Source organism: Mastigoproctus giganteus, chromosome 4 (genome assembly GCF_048544385.1).
Source record: "Mastigoproctus giganteus isolate SK-2022 chromosome 4, ASM4854438v1, whole genome shotgun sequence".
NCBI classification, from domain to species: domain Eukaryota; kingdom Metazoa; phylum Arthropoda; class Arachnida; order Uropygi; family Thelyphonidae; genus Mastigoproctus; species Mastigoproctus giganteus.
Window position 1 is genome coordinate 105,029,427 of NC_143578.1, and position 13,164 is coordinate 105,042,590.

General features: G+C 37.1%; 1 protein-coding gene across 1 annotated transcript in view; it reads right to left on the reverse strand.

Moving 5' to 3' along the window:
* LOC150086962 (uncharacterized) overlaps positions 1–13,164 on the reverse strand; it is a 270,054-nt gene that overhangs the window by 158,139 nt on the left and 98,751 nt on the right. The window lies entirely within an intron of this gene.

A 13,164-nucleotide genomic window follows, 5' to 3' on the forward strand; every position in this document is an offset into this window, starting at 1 on the left:
TCAGAAAATTTATGTCACATCAGCAGCACTTTAGTGACTGCTGTATTTGGCATGCCAAGCTGTGCTAGTTGAACACTAGCATTAAAAAAATTGGCAAGAAGTTAAAATAAGAATTCCACTTACACAATTAGCTGAGTAGAACACAAAATCCATTAACAACAGCGAAATAACAGTCAACAAAACATGGACCAAAAACTAGTAATCCGAATTACATTATCCACTTGCAATTATAATCCAACTAACACAATTCAAACTGAAACAAAAACATCAATGTCCCTCTAGAAGTAATTTTTCTGACCCATGATGTTCAATTTTATTACAAATATGTGCCGTTCTCAACAAATTCCTAAGCATATTATTACATGAACTGGGGCACAGGCATATGTAGAATGCCTAAAACTCAGATGTGATTTCTTTTACGGACATACTTTTCAAATACCAACAATATCAGGGATGCTGATCAAAAGTCAGAATGATACTAAATAATAAGAACTATACTAAAAGAATGTTAAACACACTTGAAACACTTTGATGGCAATTTCAATTTTTTCTTTTCTCAGCATTTTATGTAAACTGTTGCCAGGTTAATAAAGAATGTACAAATTGTAATCAAATTTCTAATCTGTATACAGATGCTAAGAACAAATTAAAATAAAAAGTTACATAAAATACTATGGTTTGGTTGATTACAGATGATTGGTGTTCCAACAAAGTTTTTTTTTTTTTTTTTTTTTTTAAATAATGGTGACAGTTGTGAAATGTGTAGAATCCACACTGTGTTTAAAGGTCTTTATAATATTGATTTGCTATTTACATAAATTGTATAAATAAAATCAAATGCAAATACAATACATTAAAATTTTAAAATGTTTTTGTATATATTAAATATGGGATTAAAACTATAATACAGTGACTTCTTACTTTATATGTTTTAAATTGCGTGAATTTAAAATAACGTGCAGCAAACATATTCATGGAATGCACCATGAGAGGCCAGTGCAATAGTCTGCCATGTTCTCATTTTGTTTTGCTAAAGATTGTAACAATTGGTCACCTATTGGAAGGGCATAATTTTTTTTTTTTTATTTTGTGCTTATTTTTGTTTTTACTATTACCTTTATGACTAGTAAGTATCCTTGTAGTTCTAGTGGATGTGATGGTAAGTGCTCAGGGAAATCGATTTTGCTTGAAATGAAACTGGAAGTGCTTAAGTGCTATGAACGAGGTGAGAGCAAGGCACATATTAAACATGCTCTAAGTCTGAATGAGAGTACATTACGTACTAATCGAGATAGTGCTGATAAAATTAAAGAAAGTGTAATAAGTGGTGTGCCCTTAACTATACAAAAGTCATCGTATGCTCAGTCAAGTTTTTATGGAATGCATGAAAAAAAAAGCTTGCTACATGGATGAGTGACCAAAATAAAAAACATGTTAAAATTAGCCTAACTCAAGTGCAAGAGAAAGCTCATGGCCTTTATGATGATTTAAAAGAATGTGAGGATGGGTAAGTTAAGCCCTTTTCGAGAAGTTCAGGATGGTTTGTGAATTTGTCAATGGTATGGTTTTCATAATGTAAAATTGTGTGCAGTGGACACATTCCCTGCAACACTGAAGTTAATCACAGAGGAGGGGAAGTACATACCTAAACAGATATTCAAACTTGAAGAAACAGGTTTATATTGAGGGGAGAAAAATGCTTGATTGCATTTATATATTTCCATTGATAAGAAAGCGCCAGGCTTTAAGGCAGTGAAAGATCAGCTAACACTTCTGTTCGGTGCTAATATGAAGGGTCATAAACTGAAACCTGCACATTTACCACTATCAAAATCCTCATGCCCAGATATATGAGCTACTCTCATAAGCCTATTATCACATTTTTTGGTGATTATTTACATTATGCATGAATTTAAACTGTGAGATATTCTGGAACATAATCCTCACAAATTAAAAATTCTCTGTACCAACATTTTACTACACATACAAATAAAAACTTGGACTGTATAGTAAAATGTTATAAATATGCATAAAAAAAATATGGTAGTTTTTTTTTACACTCAAACATTGGTTTTTTCAACTGATTAGCTTGCATTTGGCAAATTACGCAGATATACCTTCATACTATGTGTTTTTGATCATGTGCTGATCAAGACATCAAACGCGGATATTGTTGGGATATCAGAGACATGGTGATATAGCAGATATAAGCAATGCAGAATTTGAATTTGTTGATGTCTGTTATTGCTGGTGAAGGTGATTCTTGCACAACTTCTATTAGAATAAGTAGTGACCTGGAGCGAGGGGTGCTGGGGGTTTCAGGTACGGATGGCAGTCATCATGAAACAGGTGGGTATATGGGATGTGTTAGGGTAACTAATAATAAGGATAGGTACATGTATACCAATGCTAGAAGTATAGTAAATAAATTTGATGAATTTGAAGTGTTGGTCAAGACATCAAAGGCAGATATTGTTGGGACGTGGAAATATTGTTGGAAAGCAGAGACATGGAGTCACACAGATATAAGGAATGCAGAACTGGAATTTGGGAAGTACAATGTGTACAGAAAGGATATACAGGATAGGAAGGGAGGAGGTGTTATGCTGTTAATTAAGAAAAACATAAAATCAAAAGAAGAGCATCCAGTTGATATAGATGAACAGTGCACTGTTGAGTCAGTGTTTTGCCCAAAAGTTCACTGATCCCATCCTTCCACTTAGTTGCAGGTCTTCCTCTGCACCTCTTCCCCTCAGTTTTTCCTTCCATTATATTCTTAAACAGAAAGTTTTCCCTTCTTACTATATGACAAAAAAACTTGAGTTTTCTTTTGTTGATGCTATGAAGAAGAATTTTAGGCCTGCCAATTTTATTCAATACCCATTCATTTGTTCTTCAATCCAAGTAAGAAATATTTCTTACTTGGATTGAAGAACAAATGAATTGGTCAACTCTTTTCAGATTCCATCCTTCACATCCATAAGTGGCAACTGGAAAAATAAATGAATCAATGATTCTCAGTTTCGTCTTTATGGGCAGCTCATGATCTCTCCATAATTTTATCAGATCAGCGACCAATGTTTCAGCAATTGCCTGTCACCTCTTTACATCGTTTCAGCAGTCACTATTTTTATTTATTCTTGACCCTAAGTAATCAAATTCATCAACTTCTTTGATATCTTGCCCATTAAACCTTCACTTTACTGGAATCGAGATTATCACCAATCACCATAATTTTAGTTTTACACACATTCAGAAAAAATCCTTTTTTCTTACTTGCTTCACATACTCTCCTCAGAGTTTCTTTAATATGATCCTTAGAATTACAAATTAGCACAGTATCATCTGCATAACGAAGGTTGTTTATCTTCAGTCCTCCAATTTTGATGCCAGTCTCTGAATCTTCCAAAGCTTCACACATGATATCTTCGGGACAAAGATTAAAAAGGTGAGGTGAAAAATACAGCCATGCCTGACGCCATTACCTATTGTGAAAAAGTCTTGTTTCCCATGTTCGTTCTCATAGTTCTTTCCTATTCCTGGTAGTATAGCTTAATCAGCTGAATTATGTGGATTGGGAAACCGATAATATCACTACTTCTTGCATAGGGAAAATCTGGCTGTTTTTATCTCATATTTTACTCATACAATCACATTTTAAAATTTTAATTATACAGTACTGTATATTACATTTTATTTTATTAACGCAATTTAAGTAAACAGTCCAAGTGAGAGAAGGTAATCTACATATTACCACCTATCACTGTTTCCTGCATAGGGAAAATCTGGTTGCAAAGAGGCTGTCACCAGATTTATATATTATGAATGAATTAATATGTAATGTATCAGATTTTGACATTATGAATGAATGGAATCATTCAAATGATTAATTTTATAAAAACAGGTTCTCAATAGCACACTTTTTTTTTAATGGCCTTTTTAGCCATTAAAGAATTTTTAAATGCGGGCTGGTCCTTTTTAGCATTAATAGAGGCATATGATGAAAGGAAGGAAGAAAGCTTATATAGCATCAGCAAAAAAAAAAAAAAAAAAAAAAAACCCCTTCCCATTTCACCCAACCATTCACTCAAAATGCTTGTCTAGTTCTGCCTTAAACTTATTTAAGTTTATGACCTCCACTATAACAGATGGAAGTTTGTTCCAACTGTCAACCACCAGCTGGCTAAAGGCAAATTTCCGTACATCTATTCTACAACTGTCTTTCCTCGATTTGAATTTATGTCCCCTCAGGTGAGATATCAGCAAGAGGAAGAATCCCATCAGCATTGAGCTTTCTTGCTCAACCAATTCAGAGCCTTATACACCTCAATCAGATCAGCTCGCAGGTACCTAGTCTCCAGACACTATAATTTGCAAAACTTAAACCTTTCTTTGTAAGAGCAACCCTTTGTTCCACTCACTAATCTTGTTGCCTTTCTCTGTATAGTCAGTCCTCGTATAACACGTGTTTACACTACACAAATTCAATTATACACAAAAAAACGAACCGGATTCGCTTGTGCACGATTCGCCTTTGTGTTTACAAGAAATGGCAGCCGAACGCAGACTCACCCCAACCGAACACAACAGGAATGAAGAGAAGATTCTGAAAATGTATTTATGTTTTTTATATCAGTGAAAGGGAAACACATTTCACCATAACTTAAAAACCAACACAATTCCAGCTATCGGTATAATCGCAAATGCAATTAAATCGAGTTTACTACCAGTTTATAGCAGATTCCACTAGCAGAAACGCAACTGGAAATTGTTTTTATTGTTTTATGGTAGTAACCCCTAGAAATGTGCTTTAGTGAAATGTGAGGTGTTAATAGTGTATCTCTGCCTTTATGGTGTTGTTTATTCAGTCGCTACACATGCACAGCTTTGTTTGTGTATCAAGCGTGCCTCATTCTGTAATTGTGCTTTATTCCCTAAAAATTAGTAAAATACTTAAAAGGTGTGAAAAAGAAGCGTCCTGGTGAAGACACTACAGTTTAAGAGAGAAAAAGAAAAGCAATATCGATAAACAGAGGCGGACTGAGTCAAAAATTCTTACCCGGGTGCGAAATTCTTCCGGGAAAATTTATAGTGGCCTCATACTAGCGTTTATGGCCAAAATCACACTGGCCCACTGGGGTTTCCCCTGGTAAGGCTTATGGCCAATCTGCCTCTGTCTGATAGAGAAAAAATATGAAACTGTGAAACGCTTTGAGCAAAATGAAAGACCATGTGATGTTGCACATGCTACAGACCTAAATGAGGCAACGCCGAGAATTACAAAGAATGCAGAGAAAATAACAACTTTCATAGCAGGAAAAACTCAGTGTAATTAAAATCCATTAGATTAAGACACAAAGAATTGGAAGAGATGGAACGGCTGTCATCTGTTTGGATAGAAAATCCAACAAAAAACAAGTTTGCTTACGATAGAAGCAAAAGCATTAGCAATATTTTATTACGTAATAGTCGTAATAAAATACGTAAATATTTTATTACGATTATTTATTGTTTAACAAATAGATATTTATTTAAAGTATACCCAGTATAAAATAAAATATTTCAGTAGCTTTCGGAACTCGTGTCCCTTCGTCAACTGACAAATTTGAATACATTACAAGCAAAGTGTGGCACGTTACTCATTCGTCATTGTTGTAGCACGGACGTGTGCTGCCTTGCGCCAGTGATCATCCATCAATAAAACGGTTGTCTCCAGGATTGGATGTATACGCATGCCTTTCTGGCGATTTAATGCCTTAGGGTTGTTCATTATGTTTAGTGACTCTAGCCATAGGCGGTGGCGAAAGTGTCGCGCGTGGTCCACTATCTCAAAGTCGCGCTTGGGGTCAAGATCGTGGTTGGTAGCCCAAAAATGTTCTGCAAGCGCGGACTGGTCAGTTTCGGCAAGCCGGATTGCTCTGTCGTGTTCCATGAGGCGATCCTGGAGACGTCTCGATGTCTCACCTACGTAGCAACTGTTACAGGCCCTACAGGTGATACGGTACACTACATTGCTGCGTAAGACAGGTGTGACAGGGGTCTTCACACTGGAGACAAGTGAACGTAGGTTCCTACCTGGTAATTGTACACATTTGATGTTGTAACTTCTCAGGATCTTCGAGATACGTCCTGACACTCCTGGATAGTACGGAATGTAGGCGGATGATATGCCGACTTGCTTCGGAGGTCTTGGGTTGGAAGTAAGTTCTTGTGCCTGTAACAAGCATCTGTTTAGTACATGGGATGGATAACCGCATCTGGTTAGGTCCGCCTTCACACGGGAGATCTCGTTACGTCTAATTGTGTCGGTGCTGGAATGGCTCCAGGCCCTGGAGAACAGGGTGCGGGCAGTGCTATTGAGATGGCTTGGAGCGTGGCCGGACCCGTAGTTGGTGAACTGACCGCACCACATGGGTTTGCGGTATACTGAGGTCTCTAGATGTGGGCCTACGCGATGCACTAGCACGTCCAGAAACGGGAGCGAACCGTCCACCTCTGATTCTACGGTAAACTTGATGAAATTGGATAGAGAGTTGAGGTATTCTAGTAGTACGGTTTCAGAACCACGTGGTATTATGGTAAAAATATCGTCGACATATCTACACCACATTGTAATAGGTGTAGGTGGGTTCTGGTGTATCTGCTTCTCCAGATCTTCCATGGCGATGTTAGCTACTACGGAACTGACAGGGGCACCCATAGCAGTGCCATGTACTTGTTTGTAGAGTGAGTCTTCAAAGGTGAAGATGCTGCTAGAGAGGCATAGGTTGAGGGCGGTACAGATGTCATCAGTGGATAGTGGAAAGAAACGTCATCATTTGACGTGGTTTCTTTATTCACCTCGATTCCCGTCCAACAGGCCGTGCACTGCGCCAGAAGGCTCCTTGAGAGCGACTTAAGCCTCCAATCCAGGACGTCACTATCCACTGATGACATCTGTACCGCCCTCAACCTATGCCTCTCTAGCAGCATCTTCACCTTTGAAGACTCACTCTACAAACAAGTACATGGCACTGCTATGGGTGCCCCTGTCAGTTCCGTAGTAGCTAACATCGCCATGGAAGATCTGGAGAAGCAGATACACCAGAACCCACCTACACCTATTACAACGTGGTGTAGATATGTCGACGATATTTTTACCATAATACCACGTGGTTCTGAAACCGTACTACTAGAATACCTCAACTCTCTATCCAATTTCATCAAGTTTACCGTAGAATCAGAGGTGGACGGTTCGCTCCCGTTTCTGGACGTGCTAGTGCATCGCGTAGGCCCACATCTAGAGACCTCAGTATACCGCAAACCCATGTGGTGCGGTCAATTCACCAACTACGGGTCCGGCCACGCTCCAAGCCATCTCAATAGCACTGCCCGCACCCTGTTCTCCAGGGCCTGGAGCCATTCCAGCACCGACACAATTAGACGTAACGAGATCTCCCGTGTGAAGGCGGACCTAACCAGATGCGGTTATCCATCCCATGTACTAAACAGATGCTTGTTACAGGCACAAGAACTTACTTCCAACCCAAGACCTCCGAAGCAAGTCGGCATATCATCCGCCTACATTCCGTACTATCCAGGAGTGTCAGGACGTATCTCGAAGATCCTGAGAAGTTACAACATCAAATGTGTACAATTACCAGGTAGGAACCTACGTTCACTTGTCTCCAGTGTGAAGACCCCTGTCACACCTGTCTTACGCAGCAATGTAGTGTACCGTATCACCTGTAGGGCCTGTAACAGTTGCTACGTAGGTGAGACATCGAGACGTCTCCAGGATCGCCTCATGGAACACGACAGAGCAATCCGGCTTGCCGAAACTGACCAGTCCGCGCTTGCAGAACATTTTTGGGCTACCAACCACGATCTTGACCCCAAGCGCGACTTTGAGATAGTGGACCACGCGCGACACTTTCGCCACCGCCTATGGCTAGAGTCACTAAACATAATGAACAACCCTAAGGCATTAAATCGCCAGAAAGGCATGCGTATACATCCAATCCTGGAGACAACCGTTTTATTGATGGATGATCACTGGCGCAAGGCAGCACACGTCCGTGCTACAACAATGACGAATGAGTAACGTGCCACACTTTGCTTGTAATGTATTCAAATTTGTCAGTTGACGAAGGGACACGAGTTCCGAAAGCTACTGAAATATTTTATTTTATTTTATACTGGGTATACTTTAAATAAATATCTATTTGTTAAACTATGGACCCCAGTACTCCAGGCCCATTTGTCACTATTATTTATTGTGTTTGGTAATGTTTTGGTTACAAATGTGTGTTCAATCTTGGGTGGTCGGCACCTAACCCTATTTTTCCCATAGGGCCTGTTGCTTATATTGCACGAGGGTTTCTAGGAACACAACTATCGTGCTATACGAGGACTGACTGTACTCGTTCCAACAGCTCTACATCCTTAAAATTCGGCCTCCAGACCTGTATACAGTACTCAAGTTGTGGCCTGACCATTGCCAGTTTCCTTATTATGCGATTTACAGAGGTTGAGTTTCATGCTCCAGAAGGCCTATAGTGCTTTTGAGCACAGTTGCTGGATTTCATCCTTATAGCTCAGATTTTCATCCATTATCACCCCTAAGAATTTAACTGAATAAGCTGCGATGAGTAGATGCTCCTCAATTGTGGGCTCCAGAGAGACTGCTGGATTGAGGTCTGCTTGTGCTCTCAGTGAGAAAATGATTGTTCTTTGATTTTTCTGGGTTTAGTTTTAGCCCAAAAAATGCAACATATTTAGGGAGGACAGGTATTTGTGAGAGTGACAGACTTCGACGGATTCTTTGCCAGATCTCGTGTGGTGTAGCAGGGTTTGTAGATATGATATCATCAGCATAGGCCATAAATGAAGGTATCTCATTCATATATCCCATTTTGTTGTAAATATATAATGCCATATAGCAGTAGTGTCCAACCTTTTCCCATATGCGAGCCATATTAAAAGTTAGATTTGTTTCGCAGGCCACACTGAGTGATTCTAGAAAAAAATTGTTACATTTTCCATATCTTGTTAAATGTAAAAGAAAGTTTCTATTTTCACATTACCGTTTTATATTTACATATATAAAAAAATATATGAATATAATATTTTTATATATGAAAATACATCACATAATATGAATACCAAATACATAAAAATATATTTTTATATATTTACATATATAAAAAAATGCAAATTCCCAACACTTTTATGTGCAACAAATCTAAATCAATGATTTATTTTTTAGCTTTTATTAAAATTATAAAAACATGACGTACTTTTTATTTACATACTTTACTTTTGTTTTTAAAAAAGGCTTTACTTCTGCTTTTAAATGCTCACTTTTTACTAAAGTTTCTTGCATAGGGAAATTGAAAATACTCGAAAATTTTATTAAGTACCATACACAATAACATTTACTGAACAAAACTTATTTAATGAGATCATTGAGGCTGGATATTTTTAGATAATTGATCAAAATTTGATTGAACATTTTTGACGTCATTTCTCAATATGGAATGAAGATCCTCACCTGTTATTGTTTCTTTTTAAATATTTATTTGATTTCATACATGAAAAAAACTTGCTTTTGCTTGATAGATCTTTGTAAATTATTATTTACGAAAATCTCTCAAGCAAAGTAACTAATTATTTTTGAAGCTCCCTTTTGAACTTTAGCTCCTTTCAGTCGAAGGATCTGAATTCAAAAAATAAGATTCTAATTTCTCATTATGCCTACTTATTATGCCTTCCCGTTTACTTTTCAGTGTAAAATTTGGAACTTCAGAATTTATCTGTGCTATGATCCTCTGAATTGATTTGATTTGCCTCAAATACCATTTCCACCAAATCCACTTTGTCAGCCTCTTTTTCTACCAGTAATTCTTGAACGTCTTCAGTAATCATACTTCTTTTTTAGGAGCATTGGCGACTAAGGAACATCAGCGATCATGTTGCTCTGTGGATATATTGTCTATAAACTGCAAGTGTTCTGGGGTCAATTTTGCATTTTGCTGGACAAAACACCCGAGTTTCTGGGAGAAAAAACCATCCTAACCTTGCCTGAGACACGTTGTGAAAAAGACCCATAAAAATTCCTCCTGTCATCGATGGGATTCAAACTCAGGTCTTTTCCACTCAGTGTGGGGGAGGACGACAATTCTACCAACTGTGCTACCCACGAGGGCTTCAGTACTCATATCAACGAAACCTCCCCCTCTTACAAATTAGCAAGTTCCACTATTGCACCGATTCCATTTTCTGCTGGTTCGATCATATTTCCTGAATGAATTGACTCTGGCCATACATTTTTCGAACATGCATTTAATGTTGACAGTTTTACTTCTTTGAGCAATAAAGTTATGATAAAAACGATACAGTCAACAATTGAAAAATGTTTCCATGCATTGATCACTTCAATTTTCCATCAATTCAATCAATTTTTATGATTGATTTTACACAAGTTCAAATTTTTACACGAGTTCGACAAGCAGAAGTTCAATAGCACAGAACCTAACATGGGGATTTCCCAAAAAGAATGGAAATGTTTAAAAATTACATTCAACATAATAGCGTTTTTCCCTGCACAAAAATACCGTGTTATGCAAGGTTTGCCACAATTCCCTAACCGTGTTATATAAGTACCATGCTGTGCGAGGATTGCTGCACTTTATCAATCGTGTTAGAGTGAAACCGTGTTATACAGGGTTTGCCTGTACTTATTTTTAAACCGTGTCGTGGCTTGAAGGTCAATAATTTCAAATTGCAAGCTGGGATTGCATTTTTCAGCCATAGAAATAAATGGTCTTTTTCATGGGATCTTATATCAGCAAATTGACTTTCAATCTAGTCAAAAAGTAATTGTAATAACAAGAGGCAAAGATTCTTTAGATATGTTTCTCCTTTAGCTCAGTACAGCATTCAAAGTGAACTAAATTGTCTTGTTCAATTTGGGATTAAAATAATAACAACTTATTCTGAAATAATTTGCTGCCACAAAACAAATTAGACCAATTTTTCTTTCCCTTGTAGTTGTGAATTAAGAGCATTTAAATTGCAAAGTAAAAATTGCAAGATCAAACAGCCACTCTGTATTTGATAGTTTTATTAGTTTCCCTTTTTCTGTCATAAAAATATCGATTCCACGACGTAGTTTAAAGAACCGATGTAATACTTTGCTATGACTAAGTCATCTCACTGCACAATATAAAATTACATCTTCGTATTCAGCTTCAATTTCTGAAAGAAACTGTTGAAACATTTGGTGATTAAGGCTATGTGATCTTATAAAATTTAGAGTTGAAATAACCACATTTTATAATATGCTAGAGATCCAATACTTTCCCATAAAGGGCTTCTTGATACACAATGCAGTGAATTCCAACTGGAGTTTTTACCAATCATATTTTTTGCACCACCAGTTGTGACTCCTACAGGTTTTTAATATTTAATCCTAACTTTTCAATAGATTGATAAAAATTTTCAAAAATATTTTCACCTGCAGTTGTTCCGTGCATGCTCTGTAGATCAATGAAATCTTCAACTAATACAAAATTATCATTAATTCCATGTATGAAGATAAGGAGTTGGGCTGTGTCAATTACATCAATACTGTCATCCAATGCGACACAAATATATTTGTTTTATGTTTTCCAAAAGTTGTGTGAACAAATTCTTTCCAATATCTTCTACTCTTAACATAATCAGTTTGTCGCGACAAACTAATGTTTTGTATCATTGTCCGTTTCTCCAGACAAATTTATCCTATGACTTTTAACAAATTCACCATCACTGAATGGTTTTACTCTCAAAAGCATTCAAATGTACAACTTGATAACTGACACTAATAGCAGATAAAGTTCTTGACTGATACGTTTTCAGTGTGTTTTGTTATTTTCTTAATTCGTTTTGTAACAGTGAACACTTTTCTTTTTGCAACACTCCTTTATATTGATCATAAGATTTATGCTTGGAATCATAGTGACATTTTAAATTATATTATTCTTTAAAAACTAACAGTCTCCTTACACACCACTTTTTCAGAATACCCAATGAAAAAATAGTCTTCAGTCCACCTTTTATCATAAACAAGACACACTCCAAATTGATTTTCCTCTTTAAAAACATTTTAAGGATAATTTTTTTAATTCAATACAAATTAATAATAATTCAATAAAATGAACAAGTTATATCAAAATAGTAGAATTTCACAATATGAAAAGATTGATACATACATAACTGTATTTAGTGTACATATGACTACACTGAACCACATGCACAAGTTTCATACAGTCGAGTTCGATGCTTGCATGCCTGTACATGCAGTGGCGCAACTCCCTAAAATGCTGTTTTAATTCACTTTCCATGCAGGCTGTATAAAAATTATTCGCGGGCCAGATCCAGCCCACAGGCTGTAGATTGGACACCACTTCCATATAGGATGGTGTGGGAAATTTCTGATTTTAGCTGCATAGTTTAACAGCAGAGCATGCCAACAAAGGAGTCGGGGGGGGGGGGGGGGGGTTCCTGTATAAAGACTCTGAACTGGTGGTGTATGGAAAGCGTCTAGGGCAATTCGGATTTGTGATGAACAGTGTCAAGCCAATTTAATACACTTGTCTGGCTGAGGCATATATACAGGAGTTCCATAGTCTAGTCTAGATCTAATTAGTGAATGGTGCAACAGCATGTACCAATCTGCACCCCATGACATAGCAGAAATTGCTCTAAGTAGATTCAGCTTCCTTAGACAGCTTATACAGATATGCTTAATATGCTCCAAAAATCTTTGTATTTTTTTATCCAGAATTAGTCCAAGAAATTTAATACTATGCTGAAAAGTAACTGGATGAGAATAGAGTTGTAAGTCTGGATCAGGATGTAAATTCCGTTTATGGCAAAAATGAATTGCTGTTGTTTTTTACTTTGAGAGTTGATCACCACTATTTTTTTCTCACTGAACAAGCTTGTTAATTGTGCTATCTTTATATTACACACATTTTGAGAGTCGCATGAGATTGCAAGATCATCAGTGTACAGCTATGTTTCGACTATGTTAGGAATGCATTTGGTAACTGAATTAATCACGATGGAGAAGAGCGTGGTACTAAGCACAGAACCCTGTGGAACTCCTTGTACAAATGTTTCGGAGAGAGCAGAGTGAAA